This window comes from Salminus brasiliensis, chromosome 11 (assembly GCF_030463535.1).
Source record: "Salminus brasiliensis chromosome 11, fSalBra1.hap2, whole genome shotgun sequence".
Classification (NCBI taxonomy): Eukaryota; Metazoa; Chordata; class Actinopteri; order Characiformes; family Bryconidae; genus Salminus; species Salminus brasiliensis.
In genome coordinates this window covers 24989932-25003474 of record NC_132888.1, presented here as the reverse complement: position 1 = coordinate 25003474, position 13543 = coordinate 24989932, and the positions used below count along the sequence as shown (strand labels likewise).

Here is a 13543-nt window from a genome sequence, read left to right as displayed (position 1 = left end):
AATGTAAGCTTTAATTGTTTGCAGGATTGGAAAAGCTTACAACACCTGGAATTCCCAGACAGTCTCCCATTCAAGTACTAACCAGGCCCAACCCTAGGTAGCTTCTGAGATCAGACGAGATCAGGCGTTCTAAGGGTGAAATGGCCGTAAGCAGATGTACCTTGCAATCTAGAGGATTCAAATTTCATAGCTAAGACCATATTTGTTCAAAATCAAGAAAAAGCATTCCATTTCAACACATCAAAATTTACAACACAAAAGAGTTTCAAATACAAATTTGTGCAAAAGATGAAAAAAATGGAAATGTAAGCTTTAATTGTTTGCAGGATTGAAAAAGCTTACAAAATCTGGTATTCCCATTCAGTCTCCCATTCAAGTACTAACCAGGCCCAACACTAGGTAGCTTCCGAAATCAGACGAGATCAGGCGTTCTATGGGTGGAACGGCCATAAGCAAAAGAACCTTGCAAACTAGAGGATTCAAATTTCATAGCTAAGACCATATTTGTTCAAAACCAAGACAAAGCATTCCATTTCAACACATCAACATTTATAACACAAAAGAGTTTCAACTACAAATTTGTGTAAAAGATGTAAATAACATGGAAATGTAAGCTTTAATTGTTTGCAGGACTGGAAAAGCTTACAACACCTGGTATTCCCAGACAGTCTCCCATTCAAGTACTAACCAGGCCCAACCCTAGGTAGCTTTTGAGATCATACGAGATCAGGCGTTCTAAGGGTGGAATGGCAGTAAGCAGCAAAACCTTGCAAACTAGAGGATTCAAATTTCATAGCTAAGACCATATTTGTTCAAAATCAAGAAAAAGCATTCCATTTCAACACATCAACATTTACAATGCAAAAGTGTTTCAAATACAAATTTGTGCAAAAGATGTAAATAAGATGGAAATGTAAGCTTTAATTGTTTGCAGGATTGGAAAAGCTTACAACATCTGGTATACCCAGACAGTCTCCCATTCAAGTACTAACCAGGCCCAACCCTAGGTAGCTTCTGAGATCAGACGAGATCAGGCATTCTAAGGGTGGAATGGCCGTAAGCAGAAGAACCTTCCAAACTAGAGGATTCAAATTTCATAGATAAGACCACAATTGTTCAAAATTAAGAAAAAGCATTCCATTTCAACACATCAACATTTACAACACAAAAGAGTTTCAAATACAAAATGTGCAAAAGATGAAAAAAAAATGGAAATATAAGCTTTAATTGTTTGCAGGATTGGAAAAGCTTACAACACCTGGTATTCCCAGACAGTCTCCCGTTCAAGTACTAACCAGGCCTAACCCTAGGTAGCTTCTGAGATGAGAGGAGATCAGGCGTTCTAAGGGTGGAATGGCCGTAAGCAGAAGAACCTTGCAAACTAGAGGTTTCAAATTTCATAGATAAGACCATATTTGTTCAAAACCAAGAAAAAGCATTCCATTTCAACACATCAAAATTTACAACATAAAAGAGTTTCAACTACAAATTTGTGCAAAAGATGTAAATAACATAGAAATGTAAGCTTTAATTGTTTGCAGGACTGAAGAAGATTACAACACCTGGTATTCCCAGAAAGTCTCCCATTCAAGTACTAACCAGGCCCAACCCTAGGTAGCTTCTCAGATCAGACGAAATCAGGCGTTCTAAGGGTGGAATGGCCGTAAGCAGAAGAACCTTGCAAACTAGAGGATTCAAATTTCATAGCTAAGACCATATTTGTTCAAAACCAAGAAAAAGCATTCCACTTTAACACATCAACATTTACAATGCAAAAGTGTTTCAAATACAAATTTGTGCAAAAGATGTAAATAAGATGGAAATGTAAGCTTTAATTGTTTGCAGGATTGGAAAAGCTTACAACATCTGGTATACCCAGACAGTCTCCCATTCAAGTACTAACCAGGCCCAACCCTAGGTAGCTTCTGAGATCAGACGAGATCAGGCATTCTAAGGGTGGAATGGCCGTAAGCAGAAGAACCTTCCAAACTAGAGGATTCAAATTTCATAGATAAGACCACAATTGTTCAAAATTAAGAAAAAGCATTCCATTTCAACACATCAACATTTACAACACAAAAGAGTTTCAAATACAAAATGTGCAAAAGATGAAAAAAAAATGGAAATGTAAGCTTTAATTGTTTGCAGGATTGGAAAAGCTTACAACACCTGGTATTCCCAGACAGTCTCCCGTTCAAGTACTAACCAGGCCTAACCCTAGGTAGCTTCTGAGATGAGAGGAGATCAGGCGTTCTAAGGGTGGAATGGCCGTAAGCAGAAGAACCTTGCAAACTAGAGGTTTCAAATTTCATAGATAAGACCATATTTGTTCAAAACCAAGAAAAAGCATTCCATTTCAACACATCAAAATTTACAACATAAAAGAGTTTCAACTACAAATTTGTGCAAAAGATGTAAATAACATGGAAATGTAAGCTTTAATTGTTTGCAGGACTGAAGAAGATTACAACACCTGGTATTCCCAGAAAGTCTCCCATTCAAGTACTAACCAGGCCCAACCCTAGGTAGCTTCTGAGATCAGACGAAATCAGGCGTTCTAAGGGTGGAATGGCCGTAAGCAGAAGAACCTTGCAAACTAGAGGATTCAAATTTCATAGCTAAGACCATATTTGTTCAAAACCAAGAAAAAGCATTCCACTTTAACACATCAACATTTACAACACAAAAGAGTTTCAAATACAAATTTGTGCAAAAGATGAAAAAAAATGGAAATGTAAGCTTTAATTGTTTGCAGGACTGGAAAAGCTTACAACACCTGGTATTCCCAGACAGTCTCCCATTCAAGTACTAACCAGGCCCAACCCTAGGTAGCTTTTGAGATCATACGAGATCAGGCGTTCTAAGGGTGGAATGGCCGTAAGCAGCAAAACCTTGCAAACTAGAGGATTCAAATTTCATAGCTAAGACCATATTTGTTCAAAATCAAGAAAAAGCATTCCATTTCAACACATCAACATTTACAATGCAAAAGTGTTTCAAATACAAATTTGTGCAAAAGATGTAAATAAGATGGAAATGTAAGCTTTAATTGTTTGCAGGATTGGAAAAGCTTACAACATCTGGTATACCCAGACAGTCTCCCATTCAAGTACTAACCAGGCCCAACCCTAGGTAGCTTCTGAGATCAGACGAGATCAGGCATTCTAAGGGTGGAATGGCCGTAAGCAGAAGAACCTTGCAATCTAGAGGATTCAAATTTCATAGATAAGACCACAATTGTTCAAAATTAAGAAAAAGCATTCCATTTCAACACATCAACATTTACAACACAAAAGAGTTTCAAATACAAAATGTGCAAAAGATGAAAAAAAAATGGAAATGTAAGCTTTAATTGTTTGCAGGATTGGAAAAGCTTACAACACCTGGTATTCCCAGACAGTCTCCCGTTCAAGTACTAACCAGGCCTAACCCTAGGTAGCTTCTGAGATGAGAGGAGATCAGGCGTTCTAAGGGTGGAATGGCCGTAAGCAGAAGAACCTTGCAAACTAGAGGTTTCAAATTTCATAGATAAGACCATATTTGTTCAAAACCAAGAAAAAGCATTCCATTTCAACACATCAAAATTTACAACATAAAAGAGTTTCAACTACAAATTTGTGCAAAAGATGTAAATAACATGGAAATGTAAGCTTTAATTGTTTGCAGGACTGAAGAAGATTACAACACCTGGTATTCCCAGAAAGTCTCCCATTCAAGTACTAACCAGGCCCAACCCTAGGTAGCTTCTGAGATCAGACGAAATCAGGCGTTCTAAGGGTGGAATGGCCGTAAGCAGAAGAACCTTGCAAACTAGAGGATTCAAATTTCATAGCTAAGACCATATTTGTTCAAAACCAAGAAAAAGCATTCCACTTTAACACATCAACATTTACAACACAAAAGAGTTTCAAATACAAATTTGTGCAAAAGATGAAAAAAAATGGAAATGTAAGCTTTAATTGTTTGCAGGATTGGAAAAGCTTACAACACCTGGTATTCCCAGACAGTCTCCCATTCAAGTACTAATCAGGCCCAACCCTAGGTAGCTTCTGAGATCAGACGAGATCAGGCGTTCTAAGGGTGGAATGGCCGTAAGCAGATGAACCTTGCAAACTAGAGGATTCAAATTTCATAGCTAAGACCATATTTGTTCAAAATCAAGAAAAAGCATTCCATTTCAACACATCAAAATTTACAACACAAAAGAGTTTCAAATACAAATTTGTGCAAAAGATGAAAAAAATGGAAATGTAAGCTTTACTTGTTTGCAGGATTGAAAAAGCTTACAAAACCTGGTATTCCCATTCAGTCTCCCACTCAAGTACTAACCAGGCCCAACACTAGGTAGCTTCCAAGATCAGACTAGATCAGGCGTTTTAAGGGTGGAATGGCCATAAGCAGAAGAAACTTGCAAACTAGAGGATTCAAATTTCATAGCTAAGAGCATATTTGTTCAAAACCAAGAAAAAGCATTCCATTTCAACACATCAAAATTTACAAAACAAAAGAGTTTCAACTACAAATTTGTGCAAAAGATGTAAATAACATGGAAATGTAAGCTTTAATTGTTTGCAGGACTGGAAAAGCTTACAACACCTGGTATTCCCAGACAGTCTCCCATTCAAGTACTAACCAGGCCCAACCCTAGGTAGCTTTTGAGATCAGACGAGATTAGGCATTCTAAGGGTGGAATGTCCGTAAGCAGAAGAACCTTGCAAACTAGAGGTTTCAAATTTCATAGATAAGACCATATTTGTTCAAAACCAAGAAAAAGCATTCCATTTCAACAGATCAAAATTTACAACACAAAAGAGTTTCAACTACAAATTTGTGCAAAAGATGTAAATAACATGGAAATGTAAGCTTTAATTGTTTGCAGGACTGAAAAAGATTACAACACCTGGTATTCCCAGAAAGTCTCCCATTCAAGTACTAACCAGGCCCAACCCTAGGTAGCTTCTGAGATCAGACGAGATCAGGCGTTCTAAGGGTGGAATGGCCGTAAGCAGAAGAACCTTGCAAACTAGAGGATTCAAATTTCATAACTAAGACCATATTTGTTCAAAACCAAGAAAAAGCATTCCACTTTAACACATCAACATTTACAACACAAAAGAGTTTCAAATACAAATTTGTGCAAAAGATGAAAAAAAATGGAAATGTAAGCCTTAATTGTTTGCAGGATTGGAAAAGCTTACAACACCTGGTATTCCCAGACAGTCTCCCATTCAAGTACTAACCAGGCCCAACTCTAGGTTGCTTCTGAGATCAGACGAGATCAGGCGTTCTAAGGGTGGAATGGCCGTAAGCAGAAGAACCTTGCAAACCAGAGGATTCAAATTTCATAGATAAGACCATATTTGTTCAAAATCAAGAAAAATCATTCCATTTCAACACATCAACATTTACAACACAAAAGAGTTTCAAATACAAATTTGTGCAAAAGATGAAAAAAATGGAAATGTAAGCTTTAATTGTTTGCAGGATTGAAAAAGCTTACAAAACCTGGTATTCCCATTCAGTCTCCCATTCAAGTACTAACCAGGCCCAACACTAGGTAGCTTCCGAAATCAGACGAGATCAGGCGTTCTGTGGGTGGAATGGCCATAAGGAAAAGTACCTTGCAAACTAGAGGATTCAAATTTCATAGCTAAGACCATATTTGTTCAAAACCAAGACAAAGCATTCCATTTCAACACATCAACATTTACAACACAAAAGAGTTTCAACTACAAATTTGTGTAAAAGATGTAAATAACATGGAAATGTAAGCTTTAATTGTTTGCAGGATTGGAAAAGCTTACAACACCTGGAATTCCCAGACAATCTCCCATTCAAGTACTAACCAGGCCCAACCCTAGGTAGCTTCTGAGATCAGACGAGATCAGGCGTTCTAAGGGTGGAATGGCCGTAAGCAGAAGAACCTTGCAAACTAGAGGATTCAAATTTCATAGCTAAGACCATATTTGTTCAAAATCAAGAAAAAGCATTCCATTTCAACACATCAAAATTTACAACACAAAAGAGTTTCAAATACAAATTTGTGCAAAAGATGAAAAAAATGGAAATGTAAGCTTTAATTGTTTGCAGGATTGAAAGAGCTTACAAAACCTGGTATTCCCATTCAGTCTCCCATTCAAGTACTAACCAGGTCCAACACTAGGTAGCTTCCGAAATCAGACGAGATCATGCGTTCTATGGATGGAATGGCCATAAGCAAAAGAACCTTGCAAACTAGAGGATTCAAATTTCATAGCTAAGACCATATTTGTTCAAAACCAAGACAAAGCATTCCATTTCAACACATCAACATTTACAACACAAAAGTGTTTCAACTACAAATTTGTGTAAAAGATGTAAATAACATGGAAATGTAAGCTTTAATTGTTTGCAGGATTGGAAAAGTTTACAACACCTGGAATTCCCAGACAGTCTCCCATTCAAGTACTAACCAGGCCCAACCCTAGGTAGCTTCTGATATCAGACGAGATCAGGCGTTCTAAGGGTGGAATGGCCGTAAGCAGATGAACCTTGCAAACTAGAGGATTCAAATTTCATAGCTAAGACCATATTTGTTCAAAATCAAGAAAAAGCATTCCATTTCAACACATCAAAATTTACAACACAAAAGAGTTTCAACTACAAATTTGTGCAAAAGATGTAAATAACATGGAAATGTAAGCTTTAATTGTTTGCAGGACTGGAAAAGCTTACAACACCTGGTATTCCCAGACGGTCTCCCATTCAAGTACTAACCAGGCCCAACCCTAGGTAGCTTCCAAGATCAGACGAGATCAGGCGTTCTAAGGGTGGAATGGCCGTAAGCAGAAGAACCTTGCAAACTAGAGGATTCAAATTTCATAGATAAGACCATATTTGTTCAAAATCAAGAAAAAGCATTCCATTTCAACACATCAACATTTACAACACAAAAGAGTTTCAAATACAAATTTGTGCAAAAGATGAAAAAAATGTAAATGTAAGCTTTAATTGTTTGCAGGATTGAAAAAGCTTACAAAACCTGGTATTTCCATTCAGTCTCCCATTCAAGTACTAACCAGGCCCAACACTAGGTAGCTTCCGAAATCAGACGAGATCAGGCATTCTATGGGTGGAATGGCCATAAGCAAAAGAACCTTGCAAACTAGAGGATTCAAATTTCATAGCTAAGACCATATTTGTTCAAAACCAAGAAAAAGCATTCCATTTCAACACATCAAAATTTACAACACAAAAGAGTTTCAACTACAAATTTGTGCAAAAGATGTAAATAACATGGAAATGTAAGCTTTAATTGTTTGCATGACTGGAAAAGCTTACAACACCTGGTATTCCCAGACAGTCTCCCATTCAAGTACTAACCAGGCCCAACCCTAGGTAGCTTCCAAGATCAGACGAGATCAGGCGTTCTAAGGGTGGAATGGCCGTAAGCAGAAGAACCTTGCAAACTAGAGGATTCAAATTTCATAGATAAGACCATATTTGTTCAAAATCAAGAAAAAGCATTCCATTTCAACACATCAACATTTACAACACAAAAGAGTTTCAAATACAAATTTGTGCAAAAGATGAAAAAAATGGAAATGTAAGCTTTAATTGTTTGCAGGATTGAAAAAGCTTACAAAACCTGGTATTTCCATTCAGTCTCCCATTCAAGTACTAACCAGGCCCAACACTAGGTAGCTTCCGAGATCAGACGAGATCAGGCGTTCTAAGGGTGGAATGGCCATAAGCAGAAGAACCTTGCAAACTAGAGGATTCAAATTTCATAGCTAAGAGCATATTTGTTCAAAACCAAGAAAAAGCATTCCATTTCAACACATCAACATTTACAACACAAAAGAGTTTCAACTACAAATTTGTGCAAAAGATGTAAATAACATGGAAATGTAAGCTTTAATTGTTTGCAGGACTGGAAAAGCTTACAACACCTGGTATTCCCAGACAGTCTCCCATTCAAGTACTAACCAGGCCCAACACTAGGTAGCTTCCGAGATCAGACGAGATCAGGCGTTCTAAGGGTGGAATGGCCGTAAGCAGAAGAACCTTGCAAACTAGAGGATTCAAATTTCATAGCTAAGACCATATTTGTTCAAAACCAAGAAAAACCATTCCACTTTAACACATCAACATTTACAACACAAAAGAGTTTCAAATACAAATTTGTGCAAAAGATGAAAAAAAATGGAAATGTAAGCTTTAATTGTTTGGAGGATTAAAAAAGCTTACAGCACCTGGTATTCCCAGAAAGTCTCCCATTCAAGTACTAACCAGGCCCAACCCTAGGTAGCTTCTGAGATCAGACGAGATCAGGCGTTCTAAGGGTGGAATGGCTGTAAGCTGAAGAACCTTGCAAACTAGAGGATTCAAATTTCATAGCTAAGACCATATTTGTTCAAAACCAAGAAAAAGCATTCCATTTTAACACATCAACATTTACAACACAAAAGAGTTTCAAATACAAATTTGTGCAAAAGATGTAAATAACATGGAAATGTAAGCTTTAATTGTTTGCAGGATTGGAAAAGCTTACAACACCTGGTATTCCCAGACAATCTCCCATTCAAGTACTAACCAGGCCCAACTCTAGGTTGCTTCTGAGATCAGACGAGATCAGGCGTTCTAAGGGTGGAATGTCCGTAAGCAGAAAAACCTTGCAAACTAGAGGATTCAAATTTCATAGCTAAGACCATATTTGTTCAAAACCAAGAAAAAGCATTCCATTTTAACACATCAACATTTACAACACAAAAGAGTTTCAACTACAAATTTGTGCAAAAGATGTAAATAACATGGAAATGTAAGCTTTAATTGTTTGCAGGATTGGAAAAGCTTACAACACCTGGTATACCCAGACAGTCTCCCATTCAAGTACTAACCAGGCCCAACCCTAGGTAGCTTCTGAGATCAGACGAGATCAGGCGTTCCAAGGGTGGAATGGCCGCAAGCAGAAGAACCTTGCAAACTAGAGGATTGAAATTTCATAGATAAGACCATATTTGTTCAAAACCAAGAAAAAGCATTCCATTTCAACACATCAACATTTACAACACAAAAGAGTTTCAACTACAAATTTGTGCAAAAGATGTAAATAATATGGAAATGTAAGCTTTAATTGTTTGCAGGACTGGAAAAGCTTACAACACCTGGTATTCCCAGACAGTCTCCCATTCAAGTACTAACCAGGCCCAACCCTAGGTAGCTTCTGAGATCAGACGAGATCAGGCGTTCTAAGGGTGGAATGGCTGTAAGCTGAAGAACCTTGCAAACTAGAGGATTCAAATTTCATAGCTAAGACCATATTTGTTCAAAACCAAGAAAAAGCATTCCATTTCAACACATCAACATTTACAACACAAAAGAGTTTCAAATACAAATTTGTGCAAAAGATGTAAATAACATGGAAATGTAAGCTTTAATTGTTTGCAGGATTGGAAAAGCTTACAACACCTGGTATTCCCAGACAATCTCCCATTCAAGTACTAACCAGGCCCAACTCTAGGTTGCTTCTGAGATCAGACGAGATCAGGCGTTCTAAGGGTGGAATGTCCGTAAGCAGAAAAACCTTGCAAACTAGAGGATTCAAATTTCATAGCTAAGACCATATTTGTTCAAAACCAAGAAAAAGCATTCCATTTTAACACATCAACATTTACAACACAAAAGAGTTTCAACTACAAATTTGTGCAAAAGATGTAAAAAAATGGAAATGTAAGCTTTAATTGTTTGCAGGATTGGAAAAGCTTACAACACCTGGTATTCCCAGACAGCCTCCCATTCAAGCACTAACCAGGCCCAACCCGAGGTAGCTTCTGAGATCAGACTACATCAGGCGTTCTAAGCGTGGAATGACCGGAAGCAGAAGAACCTTGCATACTAGAGGATTCAAATTTCATAGATAAGACCATTTTTGTTTAAAATAAAGAAAAAGCATTCCATTTCAACACATCAACATTTACAACACAAAAGAGTTTCAACTACAAATTTGTGCAAAAGATGTAAATAACATGGAAATGTAAGCTTTAATTGTTTGCAGGATTGGAAAAGCTTACAACACCTGGTATTCCCATTCAGTCTCCCATTCAAGTTCTAACCAGGCCCATCCATAGATAGCTTCTGAGATCATACAAGATCAGGCGTTTTAAGGGTGGAAAGGCCGTTAGCAGAAGAACCTTGCAAACTAGAGGATTCAAATTTCATAGATAATACCATATTTGTTCAAAACCAAGAAAAAGCATTCCATTTCAACACATCAACATTTACAACACAAAAGAGTTTCAACTACGAATTTGTGCAAAAGATGTAAATAACATGGAAATGTAAGCTTTAATTGTTTGCATGACTGGAAAAGCCTACAACACCTGGTATTCCCAGATATTCTCCCATTCAAGCGCTAACCAGGCCCAACCCTAGGTAGCTTCTGAGATCAGACAAGACCAGGCGTTCTAAGGGTGGAATGGCCGTAAGCAGAAGAACCTTGCAAACTAGAGGATTCAAATTTCATAGCTAAGACCATATTTGTTCAAAACCAAGAAAAAGCATTCCATTTCAACACATCAAAATTTACAACACAATAGAGTTTCAACTACAAATTTGTGCAAAAGATGTAAAAAAAATGGAAATGTAAGCTTTAATTGTTTGCAGGATTGGAAAAACTTACAACACCTGGTATACCCTGAAAGTCTCCCATTTAATTACTAACTAGGCCCAACCCTAGGTAGCTTCTGAGATCAGACGAGATCAGGCATTCTAAGGATGGAATGGCCGTAAGCAGAAGAACCTTGCAAACTAGAGGATTCAAATTTCATAGATAAGACCACATTTATTCAAAACCAAGAAAAAGCATTCCATTTCAACACATCAGCATTTACAACACAAAAGAGTTTCAACTACAAATTTGTGCAAAAGATGTAAATAACATGGAAATGTAAGCTTTAACTGTTTGCAGGACTGGAAAAGCTTACAACACCTGGTATTCCCAGATAGTCTCCCATTCAAGCGCTAACCAGGCCCAACCCTAGGTAGCTTCTGAGATCAGACGAGATCAGGCGTTCTAAGGGTGGAATGGCCGTAAGCAGAAGAACCTTGCAAACTAGAGGATTCAAATTTCATAGATAAGACCATATTTGTTCAAAACCAAGAAAAAGCATTCCATTTCAACACATCAACATTTACAACACAAAAGAGTTTCAACTACAAATTTGTGCAAAAGATGAAAAAAATTGAAATGTAAGCTTTAATTGTTTGCATGATTGAAAAAGCTTACAAAACCTGGTATTCCCAGACAGTCTCCCATTCAAGTACTAACCAGGCCCAACCCTAGGTAGCTTCTGAGATCAGACGAGATCAGGCGTTCTAAGGGTGGAATGGCTGCAAGCTGAAGAACCTTGCAAACTAGAGGATTCAAATTTCATAGCTAAGACCATATTTGTTCAAAACCAAGAAAAAGCATTCCATTTCAACACATCAAAATTTACAACACAAAAGAGTTTCAACTACAAATTTGTGCAAAAGATGTAAATAACATGGAAATGTAAGCTTTAATTGTTTGCAGGATTGGAAAAGCTTACAACACCTGGTATTCCCATTCAGTCTCCCATTCAAGTACTAACCAAGCCCAACCCTAGGCAGCTTCTGAGATCAGACAAGATCAGGCGTTCTAAGGGTGGAATGGACGTAAGCAGAAGAACCTTGCAAACTAGAGGATTCAAATTTCATAGATAAGACCATATTTGTTCAAAACCAAGAAAAAGCATTCCATTTCAACACATCAAAATTTACAACACAAAAGAGTTTCAACTACAAATTTGTGCAAAAGATGTAAATAACATGGAAATGTAAGCTTTAATTGTTTGCAGGACTGGAAAAGCTTACAACACCTGGTATTCCCAGACAGTCTCCCATTCAAGTACTAACCAGGCCCAACCCTAGGTAGCTTTTGAGATCAGACGAGATCAGGCGTTCTAAGGGTGGAATGGCCGTAAGCAGAAGAATCTTGCAAACTAGAGGATTCAAATTTCATAGATAAGACCAGTTTTTTTTTTTTTCCAGTCCTGATAAGACCAGGACTGGAAAAGCTTACAACACCTGGTATTCCCATTCAGTCTCCCATTCAGTCTCCCATTCAAGTACTAACCAGGCCCAACCCTAGGTAGCTTCTGAGATCAGGCGTTCTAAGGGTGGAATGGCCGTAAGCAGAAGAACCTTGCAAACTAGAGGATTCAAATTTCATAGATAAGACCATATTTGTTCAAAACCAAGAAAAAGCATTCCTTTTCAACACATCAACATTTACAACACAAAAGAGTTTCAAATACAAATTTGTGCAAAAGATGAAAAAAATGGAAATGTAAGCTTTAATTGCTTGCATGATTGAAAAACTTACAAAACCTGGTATTCCCAGACAGTCTCCCATTCAAGTACTAACCAGGCCCAACCCTAGGTAACTTCTGAGATCAGACAAGATCAGGCGTTCTAAGGGTGGAATGGCCTTAAGTAGAAGAACCGTGCAAACTAGAGAATTCAAATTTCATAGCTAAGACCATATTTGTTCAAAACCAAGAAAAAGCATTCCATTTCAACACATGTAAATTTACAACACAAAAGTGTTTCAACTACAAATTTGTGCAAAAGATGAAAAAAAAATGGAAATGTAAGGTTTAATTGTTTGCAGGATTGAAAAAGCTTACAAAACCTGGTTTTCCCAGACAGTCTCCCATTCAAGTACTAACCAGGCCCAACCCTAGGTAGCTTCTGAGATCAAACGAGATCAGGCGTTCTAAGGGTGGAATGGCCATAAGCAGAAGAACCTTGCAAACTAGAGGATTCAAATTTCATAGCTAAGACCATATTTGTTCAAAACCAAGAAAAAGCATTCCATTTCAACACATCAAAATTTACAACACAAAAGAGTTTCAACTACAAATTTGTGCAAAAGATGTAAATAACATGGAAATGTAAGCTTTAATTGTTTGCAGGATTGGAAAAGCTTACAACACCTGGTATTCCCAGACAGTCTCCCATTCAAGTACTAACCAGGCCCAACCCTGGGTAGCTTCTGAGATCAGACGAGACCAGGCATTCTAAGGGTGGAATGGCCATAAGCCGAAAAACCTTGCAAACTAGAGGATTCAAATTTCATAGCTAAGACAATATTTGTTCAAAACCAAGAAAAAGCATTCCATTTCAACACATCAAAATTTACAACACAAAAGAGTTTCAAGTACAAATTTGTGCAAAAGATGTAAATAACATGGAAATGTAAGCTTTAATTGTTTGCAGGATTGGAAAAGCTTACAACACCTGGTATTCCCATTCAGTCTCCCATTCAAGTACTAACCAAGCCCAACCCTAGGCAGCTTCTGAGATCAGACAAGATCAGGCGTTCTAAGGGTGGAATGGACGTAAGCAGAAGAACCTTGCAAACTAGAGGATTCAAATTTCATAGATAAGACCATATTTGTTCAAAACCAAGAAAAAGCATTCCATTTCAACACATCAAAATTTACAACACAAAAGAGTTTCAACTACAAATTTGTGCAAA

The 13543-nt window shown here is 37.5% G+C and overlaps 35 pseudogenes; all 35 read right to left on the bottom strand.

Moving 5' to 3' along the window:
* Positions 1-33: 33 nt before the first annotated feature.
* Positions 34-152, bottom strand: LOC140570298 (5S ribosomal RNA; annotated as a pseudogene).
* A 487-nt stretch (positions 153-639) lies between these two features.
* Positions 640-758, bottom strand: LOC140573402 (5S ribosomal RNA; annotated as a pseudogene).
* Positions 759-943: 185 nt separating this feature from the next.
* Positions 944-1062, bottom strand: LOC140567030 (5S ribosomal RNA; annotated as a pseudogene).
* A 184-nt stretch (positions 1063-1246) lies between these two features.
* On the bottom strand, positions 1247-1365 carry LOC140568283 (5S ribosomal RNA; annotated as a pseudogene).
* Positions 1366-1550: 185 nt separating this feature from the next.
* On the bottom strand, positions 1551-1669 carry LOC140567200 (5S ribosomal RNA; annotated as a pseudogene).
* A 185-nt stretch (positions 1670-1854) lies between these two features.
* On the bottom strand, positions 1855-1973 carry LOC140567029 (5S ribosomal RNA; annotated as a pseudogene).
* Positions 1974-2157: 184 nt separating this feature from the next.
* Positions 2158-2276, bottom strand: LOC140568281 (5S ribosomal RNA; annotated as a pseudogene).
* A 185-nt stretch (positions 2277-2461) lies between these two features.
* On the bottom strand, positions 2462-2580 carry LOC140571313 (5S ribosomal RNA; annotated as a pseudogene).
* Positions 2581-2764: 184 nt separating this feature from the next.
* On the bottom strand, positions 2765-2883 carry LOC140571561 (5S ribosomal RNA; annotated as a pseudogene).
* Positions 2884-3068: 185 nt separating this feature from the next.
* On the bottom strand, positions 3069-3187 carry LOC140567027 (5S ribosomal RNA; annotated as a pseudogene).
* Positions 3188-3371: 184 nt separating this feature from the next.
* Positions 3372-3490, bottom strand: LOC140568280 (5S ribosomal RNA; annotated as a pseudogene).
* A 185-nt stretch (positions 3491-3675) lies between these two features.
* LOC140571312 (5S ribosomal RNA) lies at positions 3676-3794 on the bottom strand (annotated as a pseudogene).
* A 184-nt stretch (positions 3795-3978) lies between these two features.
* Positions 3979-4097, bottom strand: LOC140572622 (5S ribosomal RNA; annotated as a pseudogene).
* Positions 4098-4584: 487 nt separating this feature from the next.
* Positions 4585-4703, bottom strand: LOC140567839 (5S ribosomal RNA; annotated as a pseudogene).
* A 185-nt stretch (positions 4704-4888) lies between these two features.
* On the bottom strand, positions 4889-5007 carry LOC140566520 (5S ribosomal RNA; annotated as a pseudogene).
* A 184-nt stretch (positions 5008-5191) lies between these two features.
* On the bottom strand, positions 5192-5310 carry LOC140572253 (5S ribosomal RNA; annotated as a pseudogene).
* Positions 5311-5797: 487 nt separating this feature from the next.
* Positions 5798-5916, bottom strand: LOC140570354 (5S ribosomal RNA; annotated as a pseudogene).
* A 487-nt stretch (positions 5917-6403) lies between these two features.
* On the bottom strand, positions 6404-6522 carry LOC140573046 (5S ribosomal RNA; annotated as a pseudogene).
* A 185-nt stretch (positions 6523-6707) lies between these two features.
* Positions 6708-6826, bottom strand: LOC140570010 (5S ribosomal RNA; annotated as a pseudogene).
* Positions 6827-7313: 487 nt separating this feature from the next.
* Positions 7314-7432, bottom strand: LOC140571712 (5S ribosomal RNA; annotated as a pseudogene).
* A 183-nt stretch (positions 7433-7615) lies between these two features.
* Positions 7616-7734, bottom strand: LOC140568311 (5S ribosomal RNA; annotated as a pseudogene).
* Positions 7735-7919: 185 nt separating this feature from the next.
* On the bottom strand, positions 7920-8038 carry LOC140572240 (5S ribosomal RNA; annotated as a pseudogene).
* A 184-nt stretch (positions 8039-8222) lies between these two features.
* LOC140569046 (5S ribosomal RNA) lies at positions 8223-8341 on the bottom strand (annotated as a pseudogene).
* A 185-nt stretch (positions 8342-8526) lies between these two features.
* On the bottom strand, positions 8527-8645 carry LOC140567649 (5S ribosomal RNA; annotated as a pseudogene).
* A 185-nt stretch (positions 8646-8830) lies between these two features.
* On the bottom strand, positions 8831-8949 carry LOC140572082 (5S ribosomal RNA; annotated as a pseudogene).
* A 185-nt stretch (positions 8950-9134) lies between these two features.
* LOC140572005 (5S ribosomal RNA) lies at positions 9135-9253 on the bottom strand (annotated as a pseudogene).
* A 185-nt stretch (positions 9254-9438) lies between these two features.
* LOC140567648 (5S ribosomal RNA) lies at positions 9439-9557 on the bottom strand (annotated as a pseudogene).
* A 1400-nt stretch (positions 9558-10957) lies between these two features.
* Positions 10958-11076, bottom strand: LOC140566751 (5S ribosomal RNA; annotated as a pseudogene).
* Positions 11077-11259: 183 nt separating this feature from the next.
* LOC140572545 (5S ribosomal RNA) lies at positions 11260-11378 on the bottom strand (annotated as a pseudogene).
* Positions 11379-11563: 185 nt separating this feature from the next.
* On the bottom strand, positions 11564-11682 carry LOC140567707 (5S ribosomal RNA; annotated as a pseudogene).
* Positions 11683-11867: 185 nt separating this feature from the next.
* LOC140570198 (5S ribosomal RNA) lies at positions 11868-11986 on the bottom strand (annotated as a pseudogene).
* Positions 11987-12378: 392 nt separating this feature from the next.
* On the bottom strand, positions 12379-12497 carry LOC140567554 (5S ribosomal RNA; annotated as a pseudogene).
* A 185-nt stretch (positions 12498-12682) lies between these two features.
* On the bottom strand, positions 12683-12801 carry LOC140573011 (5S ribosomal RNA; annotated as a pseudogene).
* Positions 12802-12986: 185 nt separating this feature from the next.
* Positions 12987-13105, bottom strand: LOC140571435 (5S ribosomal RNA; annotated as a pseudogene).
* A 185-nt stretch (positions 13106-13290) lies between these two features.
* Positions 13291-13409, bottom strand: LOC140567706 (5S ribosomal RNA; annotated as a pseudogene).
* Between the last annotated feature and the right edge of the window lie 134 nt (positions 13410-13543).